The sequence below is a fragment of the Sorex araneus genome, chromosome X, assembly GCF_027595985.1.
Source record: "Sorex araneus isolate mSorAra2 chromosome X, mSorAra2.pri, whole genome shotgun sequence".
NCBI lineage: Eukaryota > Metazoa > Chordata > Mammalia > Eulipotyphla > Soricidae > Sorex > Sorex araneus.
The window spans coordinates 38,399,545-38,417,565 of record NC_073313.1 but is presented as its reverse complement, the minus strand read 5'-3'; the positions used below and the strand labels follow the sequence as shown (position 1 = coordinate 38,417,565).

Here is an 18,021-nt window from a genome sequence, read left to right as displayed (position 1 = left end):
AGAAACGCATCGTTTAAAGTACACCATTCTGGATCAAGAAGCTGTGGTGTATATACACAGCAGAATACCATGAGAGCTAAAGGAAAACAAACTAATGCCATTCGCAGCAACATAAATGGAACCAGAGGCTATGAAGCTGGGTGAAGTCAGTCAGAAGGGAAGGGACAGATACAGAATGGTCTCTCTCATTTGTGAGACTGAAAACAGCAAGGTAGCAACAAAGGTCCAAAGGCAACACAATGGGAGAACTGGGCCATACAACTGAGTTGCAGGGGGCTCGAAAGGGAGGGATCTTGGGATCCTTGGGAGAGGAGGGGGTACACTGGTGATGGGTGTGGTGCTGGAATTATGTGTATGAGAAACCAATAACATTGTAAACCACCGAATATCAATTAAGATTTTTTATCTCAATTGAGGGCCTAAGCAGCAAAGTGAGAAAATAAATAAATAAATAATAAAGCATACCATTCTGAGCAAGTCCCAATACTGTGATTATGCTTTGTTTCCTACCATATTTTAGGGGTACTTGTAGGATGGAAGAGGGGAGTCATTTCCCCAAATGTATGGTATCTGGACATAAATGCAGCATTCTAATGAGCAAGTCAGTGAAGTCAATCTATTAACATTCGGCTGGTAAGGAGATAAGCTCAAATGGATTCAGATCATATGTTACATATATAGACAGCAAAACCTGAAATGGCATCTTGTCAGTTCTCTGAGTCCCTAATCCCAAGATATAAAACAAGAGTAGGGCCAGAAAGACAGTACGGCAGATAAGGCACTTGCCTTGTATGCACCAGACCTGGGTTTGATCCTTGGTAACCTGATGGTCCCTTGAGCCCCACCAGGAGTGATCGCTGAGCACAGAAGCAGGAATAATCCCTGAGCACTGACAGGTGCAGTCTTAAACAAAACAAAAAGCAAAAGAAAGAAAGAAAAAAAACAGTGAAAGATTATAGCAGGTGAGGTACTGCGTATTCCCTGAGCACAGAGCCAGGAGTAAGCCCTGAGCATTGCCAGGTGTGATTCAAGAAACAAAACAAAAATTAAACAACAGTAGGTAGGTGACAGAAGGCCCAAGTAACATGTCATGCTACTGCTGAGGACCTACATCTGAAAGAAATCCAAGCAGTTTTACTGACGTACACAGATACCTGAAGGAGCACCCCACAGTGACACCTTAAGCCCTGTGGCCTGAAGGAAGGTATGCAAGGCTGCCAGGGCACTTTCCTACAACAGTGCTTAACTCTGGTGCCTCTGTCAAGCAAGCACTAGAAATTATATTCAAAGCCAACATTACAGAAGCTTATCCATTACATTGCATAAGAAAAGAGAACGATGGTCCAGGGGGATTAAGTGGCAAGTGTTGAATAGAATCCTCATCTACTGCTAACTGCCTTAGCAAATTAATCACTTCAAATACAGGTACCTTTGCCACAAGGGGACACTTTGTGGAAAGTAGGCGTAGTGTACATTATGGCAGCTATATGACTTCCCGAACCATTCACTCTTGGTGCTATTGATATTCTCTGGTCAAATGAAGTAAAGATGGAACAAGGCATCTGGCTCCAAAATAACCAGCACACCAGAATCAGAATCGCCTATCCCAAAGAGTACTAGAACCTTAAGCTGTTAATAAACCCAAGTCAGTGTTCTCTGAGATAACAGGCTGAAGATTCTAAAACAAAATTCATGTGAATTTTCTCCATTTAAATACGGACATGGACAGGGGCTGGAGAGACAGTACAGTGGGTAAAGTGCTTGCCTTGCATGTGGCTAACCCAGATTCAAATCCCTGGCACTCCATATTCTCCCCCAGGCACCATCAGGAGTCATCCCTAAGTGCAGAGTCAGGCGAAAGCCCTAAGCACAGTCAGGTGTGACCAACAACACCCCCCCCCCGAAATAAATAAGTAAATAAATACAGACGTGAACAGATAGCCAATGGCTGATCACAGAGAAAGATCAACCTATGCCAAAATGGAAGCCAAAAGTGTATTTGCTTATGGTCATCCTGACAGAATTCATAGCATCAATCATTGCTACAAAATGGGATACCTCAAGCCTTTGGGGAATGAACAGAATAAAATATTTTACAGGATTTAAAAATACAAGATTATATTTAATATGACTAAATGTAGAAAGGGGAAACAAGATTACTTTGGCAATATTATAGAAATAACTAACCTTAGGTAAGGTTATTTGAAAACAATATGCTATTTAGACAAATAGCTCTGACCCCATGTGTAATAAAGGGGAAAACAGGATTCAAATTGGGGCTGAAGTGATAGCACATGAGGCAGGGCATTGCCTTGCATGTGGCCGATCCAGGTTTGATTCCCAGCATCCCATATGGTTCCCCGAACACCACCAGGAGTAATTCCTGAGTGCAGAGTCAGGAGTAACCCCTGTGCCTCACTGGGTGTGACCCAAAAAGCAAAAAAAAAAAAAAAAAAAAGAAGACTCAGATTACATGCCACTATACAAAACAATAGTAAAAAACTTAGCACCATTATTATAAGTCCAATAACTACAGCATAATAAAGTGAAGCCATTGACAGATACAGGAAATAAGTAAAAATTATCTGCACCATATTACTGGAAAGGGCCTTTGAGCAATAAAAGTAACAAAAAAAAATTACTCCCAAAACAACTTGCAGTTTATTATCCAGTAGGAAAGAAATACACAAAAGTGGCAGCCTACACAAAGGTTGAGATTTCTGTAATTATGAAATGTCAATGAAAATTCAAGATAACAAACTATCTTTATTAACTAAGGGATACAGATAAGCACGATAGGATAATCCTATATTACAGCATACTCCCCAAGTAATTTACTGTCTTTTAATTTTTGCAGCCAGTGAAGTATTAGAAAAGCAAAAAGATTTTAAACCCAAGAAACATATTTTACATAAAATCAGAAATTAGACTTGTTATCAATGAGGTATAGAGTATACTGTTATGTATTATGATTGAGGAAATGAAAAAGAAGGTTCAAACTTCTGCCAGCCCTGCTCACGTCCACTGAAGAGAGCAGATAAATTGGCAGAAAAAATCATTGAAAGCAAAAACTTCTTTGGTAGACCTTAACTCTGGAAAGACCTTAACTCCTTAAGGCCAGGACTTCACCTTCTCCAAGAGTAGCTAGGCATGCTGTGTCATTCATGCATATATTCATGCTGCTTCATTTTTTGCAGGTGCTCCCAAAAGGTGCTCAGAAGGCCCAGGGGCCCTAGAAGCCAAATGAGCCAGCAGTTCAATGCGAGGACCTAAGGGTTTCCTAGATCACCTTGGAGGTGCAGGGGACCTACAGGGTCACATCTGGAGGGGGTCCTCCAGGGCTGTACCTGGGATATTCAGAGAATATGTGATACTGGGGAGTTGGGCACTTGCATGGTACATGATTTGATGTCTGTACTTTCACGCAGCTCCAGCAGCTTCTTGCCCAGTGGCATTCCTTCCCCTATAACAACAATGGGACGCAGGCAGCTGAAGATGGTTCTATGACAGAGCTCCTGCCTTAAAGAAAGACCTTAAAGAGTTCAATCACATCTAAGTCTAATTCCTGGTATACCAGAACCAAGGGGTGAGGGCACTGCAATTAAATCGTGTGATTCCCCAATGAACACTGTTACCAAAGTGTGCACAAACAAGCATAACTCAAGTGTGTTATTCCCGGTGAGCACTGCAACTAAAGTGTGCAAGCATCACAAACAAGTGTATGTGACTCCCAGTCATCACAGTAACAAAAGGAACCACAAAGATAATGAAGACAAGGGGGAAACCATTAAGGAGTGCACCGGAAAAGCAGCGGATATGTATGTGGGATAGTGGGCAGAAGTACTAAGATACTGCACTAAGATGAAATGCGTAAATGAAGCCATCTTATGGAAGCAGAAGTCATCATTTGACATCAATTACTCTTTGAGGGAATCCAAAGGGAAAGGCATCTATCAAAATTCATCTTTTCTTCACCAGGAGACTAGGATCTATGACTCATATATACTTAGTATATTCATCATCATCTGTTTTAACAGAAGAGTACAGAGGATAATCTAATCCAACAATATCTGAATGGATAATCTCATCAATTCAACAACTATTTCTGACCATCTGCCGGTGCCTGCCACTATGCTAGCAATAACTCTCCTAATTTACATAGCATCCTCTCATTCACTGAACATGAAGCACTCAAGTGCTTGCTAAACCATGTTTGATGCTTGAAATGTATGCATATTGCTTTTAATATACATTTTCTCTTCCTAAACAGACGTTCACCATCCAGTCACTGTGTGAAACTGTGGGAAGAGGAATTCCAAAAGCAATGGGAACTCTTGCAAAACAAACAAAGGAAAAAACCTCCAAGATTTAATGTCAGAGATACCTGGGTAAGAATTCTGGCTCTACCACATACCCCAAGGCAACGTGGGGGACTGGGCCTCTCTGATCCATCCTCACTACAAAGTAGAAAGAAATGTCATGTCCTAGGGCTGAAACAATAGCCCAAGGCTGAGTGAGTGCATGTGGGAACAAACCTGGAGGACAGAGCTATGAATAGTCTCTGGATAAGGGAGATAATTTAACAGACTGAGAGCACATGTTTTGCACACAGCTTCTGGCACTGCCAGCTATGACCCCCAAGCCAAACCAAACCAACAGAACAACCACAAATAATATGTATGCTGGAGAGATAGCTCAATGTGTTGAAGAACACGCTCTGTATGCCAGATGCTTGAGTTCAATCCCCAGCACTACAGGGAGTGAAGCCCAAGTACCAAGTTGCTGTTGGATCCTGAGCACCACCAGATGTGGCCCAAATAAAATATATGGTCCAACATAAGGGACTGTCGCTGCTGCTGCGGCTGTTGTTGTTGTTGTTGTTGTTGTTATTATTATTATTATTATTATTATTATTATTATTATTAAAGAAACACATGTGGGAAGGAACTAGTTGAGAAACAAAAAGAAAAAAATGGTTCAGGCAACTTTCTGAATCATGAACTCACAATAATCCTGCAAAGGACAGAGCTGCCAAGAGTGAGTCTGGGTTCTGGATAAAAATAAACAAACATTTCATTCTACATATTTGCCCAGGCACATTTCTGGACTTCTGGGGACAGTAGTCCTTTTTTCTCTGAGTGACCCTATTAGAGCTGACTAGAGTCCACCACCCACTCTACAAGCACAAAGATGTCCAGGTGTAGTCAGCTTTGTGATTCCTGCTGCTGGAGACCAGGGAGATAGCAAGAGATAAAGACACTAAAAATTTCTGACCCCTACAGATGAGGCTGAGATTCTGGCAGAGAACTAACCCCAGGTCAATGGTTAAAAAAAACAAACCTGAAAGGCAAATGAGAAACTCAAACAGAAAAAAAAAAGAATCACAATTCAGAAAGGAGAGGCCCACACAACCTTTGAGAGAGTGGATAGTTTCAGTTGACAGGGACTGGCAGGGTCCTCTGGTGCCTGCAAGTTAAAAGCTTTCTGTAGCTGAAGATTGGCATATTTATGTTAAGGACTGATAGGAAGTAACTGGGAAGACCATAAAAAGTTTTCGGAAAGAAGTAAATATCGCTGAACTAGGACAAAAACAGTGGAAATGGTCTGACCAAGACTTTGCCAGGGTCAATTTTATAAACTGGAAGAATGTAAGGAAAAGCTTAATAATATTAATCCAATTTGCACTTTAAAGAAAAAAATTTTAAATGTAGAAAACACATTTAACGTAAAGAACACATTGATTTTTAATATGGGTCAGTATATTGATGCAACAAAACCATCTGTGTTTTAGACAGTTTATGAACCTAAAGAAAGATGTTTTTCTTCTTTTGTTCTGTTTGGGGGCCACACCAATGCTCAGGGTATACTCCTGGCAATGTACTCCTAGTGGAGCTCGGGGAAACATATGGGATGCTGGGGATTGAACCCTGGTCAGCAGAGTACAAGGCAAGTGCCTAACACACTGTACTATCTCCCCAGTCCTAGAAAGACTTTTTTTCCTTATATATGTAATAGCATTTTCTGGTAAGCTCTACAGAAAAGTGAGTGAGATACGGACTGAAGCAATGATTAAAAAAAATTATATAGGAAATATATCCTTCCCCGAATCATTTTACTGTTCCCATAAGTAATACTAACAGAAAGAAACTAGGAATTTATTCCATTAACTCTTTTTGCAGTGACAGCAAATTTTAAAACTAGGCATATGTTTCTAACTATGCCAGCTTTCTCCCTGAAGCAAATATGTCAGAGAGGATTACTATGGCAAGTTAGTCATATGGATTTTTTTCCCACAAAAATGGAATGCATGACATTAGAAACCAAGCCACAAAGAACACACACTGGAGACAGATTGATGTAGATACACAGAACACACAGTCCTTTAAATAACAAGAATTTGTCACTCAAAAAGGGAAAAGTTTGGTTACCTAGGACTCCAAAAATAACATATCTTTTAAGACACAGTTTTAAAAGCAAAGAAATAAAACACGAGGAACTTAATCCAAGTCATGAATGTAAAATAAAACACATTTTCGTAAAGAAATTCTAGTACCTAAATTCTGAAGCACTAAAAAATGTATACCTAAGAAGTTCAACCAGTTCAAATCCTGGCTCACCGAACTGCCAACTCTTTCATGAAGATAATGAGTGCTATCAAAATTCATCATCAGTATGGTATCTGAGTAAGCTTGAAAATAAATATGCTAGTTATTACTACCCAATAATGAAGAAAGCAAAGCAACCGTGGAGCATTTTTAAGAGCCAATTATCTCTGTCTGTGGCACTTTGTCACTTTATTATGCTCAACAGCATTCTCGAGAAGCATTTGTTTCTACTCTACAAAAGGTAAAAACTGGCACACACACACCCTTATGCAGTAAAGGTGTTGAATTTAAGTTGGAGGTGTATCAAACCATTTCCTTAGAATTCACACTCAAAGACAGCTTGCGCTGACAATATTACTTCTATGGGCCCCGAGGTTTTCAGAATAACCAAATCATTTTGCTATGATAGGAAAGATATTGCCATCTAAAGAGTTTATCTCGGGGGCCGGAGCAATAGCACAGCGGGTAGGGTGTTTGCCTTGCACGCGGCCAACCCGGGTTTGATTCCCAGCATCCCATATGGTCCCCTGAGCACCGCCAGGGGTGATTCCTGAGTGCAGAACCAAGAGTAACCCCTGTGCATAACCAGGTGTGACCCAAAAAGCAAAAAATAATAATAATAAAGAGTTTATCTCTTGGGCTAAGGTAATAGTAATACAGTTAGGGTGCTGGCCTTGCATGTGGTTGACCTAGGTTCCATCTCTGGCATCCCATATGGTCCCTCAACCACCACCTGGAGTAATTCCTCAGTGCATACCCAGGAGTAACCCCTGAGCACTGCCAGGTGTGGCCCAAAAACAACAACAAAAAGGAGTTTATCTTCTAAACCCTGTGAATAGTGTGTGTGGGGGGAATTACTGAGCTTTATTATTTCTTATCAAAAGAATGTGGTCTGTTGCATATATCCAAGGGAGTACTCACATGTACACCAGCTTGCCCTTTTACATTTTGCATTATTTGGATAGTATAGTTGGTAAGTCACTTGCTTTGCATGCGGCCAACCCTGGCTCATATCTTTGATGCCACATTTAGTCCCCTGGGCATTTTCTGGGAGAGTTGGGCCACAATGGTGATGCTTACTCCTGGCTCTGCACTCACAGATCACTCCTGACAGGTTCAGGGGAACATATGGGGTGTCAAGAATTAAATCCTGGTCTGCTACCTGTAAGGCAGGCTCCCCCTGACTCCAAAAACAAAATACACTTTGCCTTACCTAAAAATACCAGTAAAGAATAAAGTTGAGGGCCAAAGCGATAATACAACAAGTAGGGCATTTACTTTGCATGCAGCCTACCCAGGTTCAATCCCCAGCATCTCATATGGTCCCCCTTAGAACCTATAGGAGTAAGCTGAGCAGTGCCAGGTGTGGCCCCAGAACAAAAAAAAAGGGAAGAAAGTTGATGAGAACTTACTAACTGAAAATGCAATGTGAGAACTTTTATAGGACTACATTGCTGATTTTTTCAAATATTATCTCTGATTTACTATGTTGATGATAATACCCCTTTTCAGTATGAAATAACGTGCTTCCTCCTAATTCCCAATTCTATAAAGTAACAATTACAAAGGACAGATCCATATATTTGTTCTCTTCCAGGAGAAAACCTATACAGAAAACCTATACCTGAGATATTCCAAACATATTAAGCAGCTGAAAATGAAGTAAACTGAAACCTTAGTACTCCAACTAAGTCTGTGGAAAAGCAGAATCAGCCTCATATAGGAGACTGTTAGAAAGAATGAGTCTCTGGGCCCACCCCAGACATTCCAAATCAGAATACACATTTTGCATATATTTTTTGCAGGGCAAGGGGGCCACACTTGGCCATGTTTGAAGACTGTTCCCAGCAGTGCTCCAGGGCCATGCAGTGCCAGGAATCAAATTCAGGGCCTCAAACATGCAAGGCAAGTAAGTGTTCCACCAGTGAGTTCACAGCCACAGCCCGACATTCTGCATTTTTACAAGATATCCGAGAAATGCATGTGTACACCAACATTTGAGAAGTCCCAACAGTTTATTCCACAAACATAATGATGAGCAAAGCAAGCATGTATGTATGCATCGTTCCAATTACATACCAAGCTTAAAACAGGTAAAAATAATTCATATTCATAGACAATTAGGTGGTAAAAATCTGGAAAAGCAAAATGGACTTCCAGTTTCCGGTCTGGCATTTTAAGAAGCAAAGTAGTGGCAATCATTTCCTAACAACAAATAAAATGCTGAGCAAACAGAGATAACCACTCTAAAACATATCAGAAGTAAGGTCACTGGTCACATGCCCTTAATCCCTAACTGGAAATAGATAAGCAAATACAAAGAATCTTAACTAAGGGCTAGAGAAAAAGTACAGTGGTTATGGCACTTGCCTTGCACGTGGCCAGCCTGGGTTCAATCCCCAGCACTCCACAGGGTCCCTCAGGCCCACCAGGAGTAATCTCTCAATGCAGAACCAGGAGTAAACCCTGAGAATCACGGGGTGTGTGCAAAAAACAAACAGAACCAAACAGAACCTAAGTTAGGGTTTCATCATAGCCCAACCTGTCTGAACCAGGAAAGTTGAAATGTATGATTCCTGCCTCTTGGAGACATCATGTGTGACCTACTGGGCTGAGACCCACGAGTGAAGCTCCCAGTTCAGGGCCACAGGCTCCCCAAACACTGAGACCAAGTCAGACTACTCTCTTGCAACACCATTAAACACTGACCATTAAAGGCGGACTTTCTGCTGTTCATTTACTGCAGAAAAGAATGTTCACCAACAAAAATTACAAGGTACATATTAAAAGGCACAAAGCACATATTGCAGAGACCACACAATATCAGAACCAGACTACAGTTAGGCCACAAATATGGCAGGCATGTCAGAATTATTAGACTAGGAATTTTAAAATGCTAGAACCATAAGCTATTAATGGGGGGTAAAAGAGGGGGAGGAGAAAAGCACATACCACATAAGAACAAATAGCATAACCAAAAAAATGGTTATAAGGATCAAAAAGTAATATTACCAGTGTCTGAGTGATAGAACAGGGGTTGACACACTTGCCTTGCATGCAGCTGACCCCAGTACAATCCCCAGCTCTGTATAAGTTCCCCAGGAGAACTGCCAGGAATGACTCCCTGGGCAAAGGGCCAAGAGTAGTGACCCAAATGGCTTCCAAATGTTTGCTAATTACAGAACTGATATACTAAAAAAGAAGAAAATGGAATCATGCCGTTCCAAATTAAAACCACAAAAGGCAGAAAAGGTGAGGAAAATAAAAATGGGAATGGGATCCAGGGAATGGCTCAGTGGCAAAAGCCCCTGCTTTACAAGCCCGAGGTCCCAAGTTCAATCCCTGATGCTACCCACATATGCAGAGTGTGTCCTAGCAGGTCTGTTGTCTCGGATTGATGGCCCCACAATGGCCTATTGATCACCAGCAACCAGGCAGGTGTGTGCAAGGACAACAACAAAAAGTAAGGCATCCCTACCAAGTACCTCAATGTATATGTGAGCATTAATCATGGGCAGGAATATGGATCCCAAATATCTACAACCAGAAGTGTGTACAAACAACTCAGCTAAAGTTTGCTATATCCAGTGAACATAACAAAGTATGTGATCCCTAGCTGGTACACAACAAAGGGTGTGAGCACTGCAACCAAGGATGTGTATCCTCTAGTGATTGCAGAACCAACAAAGAGAAGCAGGGAAGATGGGGGACGTGACAGTATTGTCACGATATCATTTCTTCCTAAGCTGATTTTAAAGTTTAATTAGATTTCCATTGGATTCCTAGCAAGTTATTCTGTGCCTATCAACATACTTCTAACAAGATATTAATGGAATGGCAAAAAGTCCAGAACAATCAATTGAAGGAGAAGAACAAAGCTGCAGCACTGACACTATGCTAATTACAGACTTATTAGAAAGGTAATCAAGACAGTGTAGTATTTGCTGAAAGAATACAAATAGAACGTAATGCAATAGGAAAAAAAGCCCTCCATAAATATAATCAACTGAGAATTCACAAAGGCACAAAGGTGACATATGAAAGCAAAGATGATCCTTTTACCAAAAGTTGCTGGAACTTGACATCCACTTGACAAAAATGAATGTACACAGACCTTATGTCCTACATAAAACTGAACTCAAAATGGATCACAGACTAAATGAAGAACAGAAAACAATAAAATCCATGGAAGGTAGCATAGGAGAAAACCTAACAACTTTAATTATAGCAATGTCTATTTTTTTCTTTTGCTTTTTACATCACATCCAGCAGTGTCTCGGAAACTACTCCCACTTGGTGCTCAGAGATTGCTCCTGGCAGGAAATGGAATCTGGGTCTCCAGCATGCAAAGAATCATCTCCAGCCCCATAACAATGACTTTTAGATAACACTAAAGGTGCGATCTATGGAAGAAATTATCGACAAGTTGGATCTCATTAAAATTTCAAAGCATCTGCTCTGTGGGAAACAATGTCAAAAGAACAAGGAAAACAATAACTGCAGGTGAAGGAAAGGAAGGTCATCCTTTCTGAAGAGATAGTGGAGATGGAGCAGAAGCCTCATGCCTTCTTCACTTACTACCACTGGACCTCCACCAGCAGCTAGGTAAGTCCTACAAGTAGTTGACACCAACCTTGAAGGACCTGGTAGCAGCAATACTCACAGCTTTAGGGCCAATAAGTGTCACCCAGGGAGTAACCTGCAGGGCATGATCTTCCCTGAGACAGTTGGTAGCATAGTGGGTGTCTACAACAGCAAGACCTTCAGCCATATGGAGATTGATCATGCTCGAGACGATTTGCCACTACCTAGGCAAGATTTCCATCACCTACAAGCCTGTAAAGCATGGCTGGCTGGCACTGAAGGGAAGAGTTGTGTGGGAGAGAGAGAGAGAGAGAGAGAGAGAGAGAGAGAGAGAGAGAGAGAGAAGGGGGAGAATGAAGGGACAGAGAAGAGAAGGAGAGGGAATAAACCGCAGACATAATACTTGCAAAATTATAATAGAGGAGCATTATCCAAAATATATAAAGAACTTGTAAAATGTAACAATAAGAATACAATCTAACCAATCTAACAGGAGGAGAACAAAAGGGAATGCCCTGCCGCAGAGGCAGGGTTCGGGTGGTGGGAGGGATACTGGGAATATTAGTGGAGGAGAAAGGGCACTGGTGGAGGGATGTAAAGAATCACTGATCATTGTATGACTGAAATGCAAACATGAAAGTTCATAAGTTTGTAACTGTGCTTCATGGTGATTAACTAAAATTTTTTTAAAAATTTAAAAAAAGGAAACAATCTAAGAAATGGATAAAGACTTGAACAGACATCTCATCAGAGCAGATACACAGATGGCAAGTAAGCATATGAATAAATGTTAACTATCATGTTATTAGTGAATTCCAATTTTTTTAAAGAGCTACCACTATAAAAACTTCACAGCCACAATCCAAAAGGACAACAAAACCACATGCTGAAGATGTGAAGCAACAAGAATCTTCTTTCATTCGAGGATGGAATGCAAAGTGGCACAGGAATTTTGACAGTCTGGCAGTTTAGCTCTTTGCCTTACAATCCAGCAATTCTGATACCTCAATATCTTGCATATAGACACAAAGGAGTTGAAACCTCATGTTCAACAAACAAAGACCTATACAGAGATGTTTATAGCAGTTTTATTCACAATTGCTGGAAACTTGGATGCAGCCAAAATGTCCTTCAGTAGGTTCATGAACAAATAAATTGCAGTGAGCCAGGGATAGAATTTAAAAGGTTAGAGAGCACACCTGGCATTTCAGAGGCCCAAGTTCAATCCCCATATGACATGATTGGCCAAATCTCAAACACCACCAAAGATAGCCCTCTGTCCCCAGCATCATCATGCCCATACTGCCAGGCCTAGTAGCACTAGGAGAGACCCCCAAGTCCCTGAGCACCCCCAAAAGTAAAATGTCATGATAGCACAGTGGGTAGGGCGTTTGCCTTACACATGGCCGACCCAGGTTTGATTTCTCCATCTCTCTCGGAGAGCCCGGCAAGCTACCGAGAATATCCCACCCACACAGCAGAGCCTGGCAAGGTACCCGTGGTGTATTTGATATGCCAAAAAACAGTAACAAGTCCCACAATGGAGACGACTGGTGTGCACTAGAGCAAATCGATGAACAATGGGACGACAGTGCAATAGTGCTACTTAGTGAAACATATTCAGTGTGAGAAAGTAAGTTTTCCAGCCATGAAAACACATGGAGGAAAATTAAATGCATGCTGCTAAGTTAAAAAAGCCAATATGCAAAATCCACATACTGTATAATTCAATAACATGACATTCTAGAAATAGCCAAACTATGAAAACATTACAAATACATGGCGCTGGAGAGATAGTGCAGAGGGTTAAGGCGCTTCCCTAAGAGCCAACCCAAGTATGATTCCTAGCAGCACAGATGGTCCTCCAAACACTTCCAGGAAGGATCCCTGAGCACAGAACCAGAAACAGCTCCTGAGCACTACTAGATATGGCTCCACCCTATCCCAAAATGATAAATACAATTTTTATTGAGGCACAGAGAATTACAAAATTATTCATAGCTGAGTTTCATGTCTACAATTCCCCAACACCAACTACGTCACCAGTGTCAATTTCCCTCCACCAATGATTCCAGTTTCCCTCCAGCCCCTCATCCTGCCTCCTTGACAAGCACATTTTTAAGTCTGAATGTTGTGCTTTAAGGTTGGGCCAGCGAGATGGCTTAGAGATTGGAGCACGTGCTTTGCAAACAGAAGCCAAAGATAGATCACTAAAGGCTCCACTCCACTGAAAGAGAAAATCTCTAAGACCTTCCCCCCCACCCCCGCCCCCAAACATGCTGGGAACAGACCCTGGGCACCACCAGCGGGGTCCAAAAATAAAAAGATCAGGATTTTCAAAGGACTGCAAAAGTGCAAAAGCGGAGTATTTTTAGGGCAGTGAAATTATTCTGTATGATGCTATAATGGTAGATACATATCACTAAACAGATACCCAAACTCAGAACATACAAAACCAAGAGTGAACCCATAGTAAGCTATGGACTGTAGGTGACTGTCAGTATAGGTTCATGGTTTGTAAAAAATGGGCCACCATACTGTGCGATATTTTTAGTGGATGAGATTTTATACATATATGTATGTATGTATGTATGTATATATATAAACACACATATACATATGTATATATATGAGGAGAGGAGAATACATGGAAATTGTGCTTCCTTCTCAATTTTACTGGGAGCCTAAAATACTCCAAAAACAGTTCATCATATTTTTTACGTAAAAGAAAAGAGCTAGGGGTGTAGAATTCATGTCTCGCATGTGAGGCCCTAGGTTCAATCCCCAGCATCCCTCACGGGAGAGGAGGGGGACAAGTGAAGGAATAACCTCTTCCTTTATTCGATCCATTCCCAGGTCTTCCTGTTCACCTGAACCTCTCCTTTCCCCTAAATTCCACCAAAATATCAAGCAGCCATCTGAACCTCCCATCTCTAGTACTGGATGCTTTGTCCTCTTCTCAGTTTTTCTCCTGCTACAGTGTCCTCCCATAATGAACTGCCCAGGCCTATGTGACCTTTCCATTCTCCAATACACCTTCTTACTCACTTGAACCTGTTTTCATTAGGCATCCCCCTCATTCATACAAATCTAGTCACAAATGGCTTCTGTAATTCCTAGCAATAAGTCTCACAAAGGTATCATACCTCAAGGCCTTTGCACTTACTGTTTTCTATTCCTCAAAAGCGCTTCTTCCAAATAAATGATTTTTCTCTTTGTTTTCTCTGCAGGCAGCAAAGGCTTTCCTGATCACCACCCTTCAACACACCCTATTCGCCTATAGGCAAATACCTACAGAAGCACCACTATTTGCTTTCTCTTCTTTGGAATTTTCCAAAGAATGTAACACTACATGACTTTAGATAGATTATCTTATATTTTTATTTACCTGTTTCCCTCAAAAAGCATGTATACTTCTTGAGGTAAAGCACAGCACGTAGGGACTTTGCCTTGCACGAGGCCGACCTGGGTTCAATTTCTCCGTCCCTCTCGGAGAGCCCAGCAAGCTACCGAGAGTATCTTGCCCACACGGCAGAGCCTGGCAAGCTACCCATGGCATATTCGATATGCCCAAAACAGTAACAAGTCTCACAATGGAGATGTTACTGGTGCCCACTCGAGCAAATAGATGAGCAATGATGACAAGTGACAAGCGATACAACTGATACTTCTTGAAGAAAAATGTTTCCAATAAAGTATAACTTTCATTCACTGCAGCAACTTCACTGCTGAGAACGATGTCTGGTAATTTGACAAGACACACCACTATTTTGTGGACTATTCACATAAAACCATAATGTCAATCTCATGGCAAGGGCTAGGACAATACCATTACAGCCCAGTTTGTCTAGGCTTGATTTTTTAAAATTCTTCTAAATGAGAAAAATTTTTAAAAGCCAATTATGTAACCTTTAGAGGTAACTTGAAACTGCTCATTTATTAACCAGCTTTATTAAACTTTAAAAATCCATAGGGTTCATGGACTATTTGAAGTTCCACTGAAGAGTGATAATGTGCAAACAACCTCCCTTAACGAATGCGCCTCTGGATGGGAGAGAGCTCAATAGTTGATCCTGGCACACATGATCCTCTCTAAATGCTTCTGAGGGCAACCCCTAAGCACAGACACAAATGCTGTGGCTCCTGAGCACCACCGAGTCTGGTCCCAAGTCCCTCCAAAAAGAATACTCCTTCAGAGTATCATGCTAAGTGAAATGAGTCAGAGAGGGCCAGACATGAAAGGACTGCAATTATTTGTAGAGTACAGAATAACATCACATGAGGCCGACACCCAAGGACAGTAGATACAAGGGCCAGGGGGATTGCCCCATAGCTGGAAGCCTGTTTCATGAGCGGAGGGGAGAAGGCAGATGGAATAGAGAAGGGATCACTAAGAAAATGAGGGCTGGAGGAACCAGTTGGGATGGGAGATGCATGCCGAAAGTAACAAACATGATGACCTCTCAGTGTCTGTGTTGCAAGCCATAATGCCCAGAAGTAGAGAGTATGGGGAATATTGTCTGCCTTAGAGGCAGGGGGAGGGTAGGCAAGGGGGTGGCTATTCCCAGGATATCAGTGGTGGGGAATGTGCACTGGTGGAGGGATGGGTATTTGTATTTGATCATTGTGAGATTATAACCCAAACATGAAAGCTTGTAACTATCTCACAGTGATTCAATAAAAAAAAAATCTGAAAAAAAAGAATGCCCCTTCAACTTCTTCCCAGCTCAATATTTAGATTTATTTTCCTTTACTCACGCTACCTCTTCTCTTCTTAAGTATCCATGACTTCATTTTCTCCTATTCACTGACACCAGTCCTCTATTCCATCAGATATATTCCTTTAGCACTATACCTTCATTCACTTTCCCACTCCAGCTGACTCTTCACACCTCAATGCATTGCTCTTTTCTCGGTCCCCTTAGCATTCTCAAACTCCACTCTTTTCTTCCCTTCTCCTTTTACTAACAATTAACAAACAAAAAGTTTCTTTCCATTTCCTGATCACCCTTGTTTTTATAAAGTTCAAATTTTGGTTCTTAATCAGGGTGCACCAGCAAAACCTCCTAGAATATTTTCTTCATGCAGAAGTTCCATGCTCTGAAATGATTTTTTTTTAGTTTGGGGGGATAAAATATAAGTCTCCTGCATGCAAGACATGTACTTTACCTCTGAGCCACATCCCATACCCTCTTCTCTGAAAGCTTGCTGTTTTGTTTGGTGGGGAGGGGAGGTTATTTAGGCACTACTTGGATCTGTGCTCAGGAATCACTCTTGGCAGTGCTCAGGATATCATATGTGGTTCTGGGGATAGAAAACGGGTTGAGTATATGCAAGGCAAGCCTTACTCACTGTACTATCTCTCAGGCCCATGAAGTTCTGATTTGATAGGTTTCATGGGAAAGCTCTGATAGATTTGACAGGGAAAGGGACACTAGCCATAAGCACATTTGCAAAAATGACTCCCCAAGAAGACTCTAATGCACAATCCAGATTAAGAACCATTACTTCAAATATCAACCTTTTGGTTTTCCCATCATAATATTGGTAATGTAACACCAACTGAGGAGAATAAAATTGACTCTGACACACACCCAAAACAAAAAGACTCCTGGCCACCAAAGCCATCAGTATTCTTTTAGTCCGATCCTTTCCAGACTACATGATATGACACTAACAGCTTTACTATTCATGTTCCTTTCTTAATGTCTAGGACTTTTGGGGGGCTAGGGAGGTGTTCATGTAGCAGTGTTCACGGAACCATCTGGTGCCAGAAATCAAATTCAGGGCTCCATACTACAAAATATGTGTTCCAGCTCTTTGATTCATATCCCTAATCCAATATCTAGAACTTTTCAGTCTTCTGGTCTCTTATTCCTTCCTCCTTGCCAAACTGTGTGAATGCCATCTAAATTCGTGCCAGTGTGACCCAGAAGGCCAGCAGCATGATTATCATTTGGAAACTTGTCTAAAATAAAAATTCTCAGGTCTTCCCCCTAGATGCCGGAAACTCTAGGAGTGGGACCCAGACATCTGCACATTCTTGTGATTATTCTGCATGATGATGTCTGAGCACTGCTGGGCTAAGCCACCTGTTGGCAATATATGGTAGGAGTTTACAAATACAGAACAGGAGCTAAGTTCCAGGAGCCTGGAGACAGTGCGTACACATTTTAAAATTAATTGCTACTGGGCTGGAACATTAGGTTTCTAAGGCACTTGCTTTGCATGCTGCCAACCTGGATTCAATTTCTAGCACCACATATGGTCCCCAAGCACCACCAGGGGGCACTCTTAAGCAGAGTCAGGAATAGTTCTGTCTGTTGGGTGTGACTCCAAAATCCAAATCAAAAAAAAAAAAAAAGTAACTATTGCTGAAATTGTTTCTCACAAGAGATGGCAACTATAAAAAAAGAGTAACTATCAGGGCCAGAGCAATAGTCCAGCAAGGAACACATTTGCCTTGCACGCAGTTGACCCAGGTTCACTCCCCGGCATCCCATATATCCCCCAAGCACCGCCAGGGGTAATTCCTGAGTGCAGAGCCAGGAGTAGCCCCTGAGCATTGCCAGGTGTGATCCCCCCAAAACAAACCCAAAATAAAATAAAATAATTTTTTTAAAAAAAGAATAACTATCATGTTTAAGTCAATTAGTATGTGCTAGATATTTTAAGCCTTAAATATGCCTCATCTCAGTTATTCTCATCATTACAGGTAAGAAAACAAAAAACCTTGAAAATCTTGTATCCAAATCCCATGTCCTTGACCATAATACTGTCTCTAGGAAAGCGTAGGGAAGTCTTAAGGAGGGGGCCGGAATGTGGTTCAAGT

At 41.4% G+C, this 18,021-nt stretch overlaps 1 protein-coding gene and 1 long non-coding RNA gene across 2 annotated transcripts in view; one reads left to right on the top strand and one right to left on the bottom strand.

Annotated features, from left to right (window-relative positions):
* LOC129400023 (uncharacterized) overlaps positions 1-11,087 on the top strand; it is a 112,204-nt gene extending 101,117 nt beyond the window's left edge. The window contains exons 2-3 of the long non-coding RNA XR_008627371.1: positions 4,271-4,388; positions 10,875-11,087. This is a non-coding gene — a long non-coding RNA (uncharacterized LOC129400023). The remainder of the gene's footprint in view (positions 1-4,270; positions 4,389-10,874) is intronic.
* The window catches only part of LOC101551542 (transmembrane gamma-carboxyglutamic acid protein 1), a 129,692-nt gene that overhangs the window by 108,280 nt on the left and 3,391 nt on the right, over positions 1-18,021 (bottom strand). The window lies entirely within an intron of this gene.